Here is a 306-nt window from a genome sequence, read left to right as displayed (position 1 = left end):
GTGTGTGTGGGTTTTTGTGTCTGTGTGTCTCTGTGAGTGTGTGTGTGTGTGTGTGTGAGAGAGAGTGTGTGTTTGTGTGTGTCTACTTTAGGATGACAACAGCTATTGGCTAAATATCCTATGTGGACTTATTCCTGATTAATGCATTCTTATTTGTTTTTTATAGTTTTAAGTAAAATTTTGAATTTGTTTTTATGTTTTATATATTTCCTGTTTTCATTTTTAATTTTAAAGTTTTATAATTTTTTTGTCATTTTTAGTACATACATATACATTATATATATATATATATACATATATATGAAA

Source organism: Sinocyclocheilus anshuiensis, unplaced genomic scaffold, assembly GCF_001515605.1.
Source record: "Sinocyclocheilus anshuiensis isolate Anshui unplaced genomic scaffold, SAMN03320099.WGS_v1.1 scaffold499, whole genome shotgun sequence".
Lineage (NCBI taxonomy): Eukaryota > Metazoa > Chordata > Actinopteri > Cypriniformes > Cyprinidae > Sinocyclocheilus > Sinocyclocheilus anshuiensis.
The sequence above is the reverse complement of the archived record's forward strand: the minus strand, read 5'-3'. Positions refer to the sequence as shown.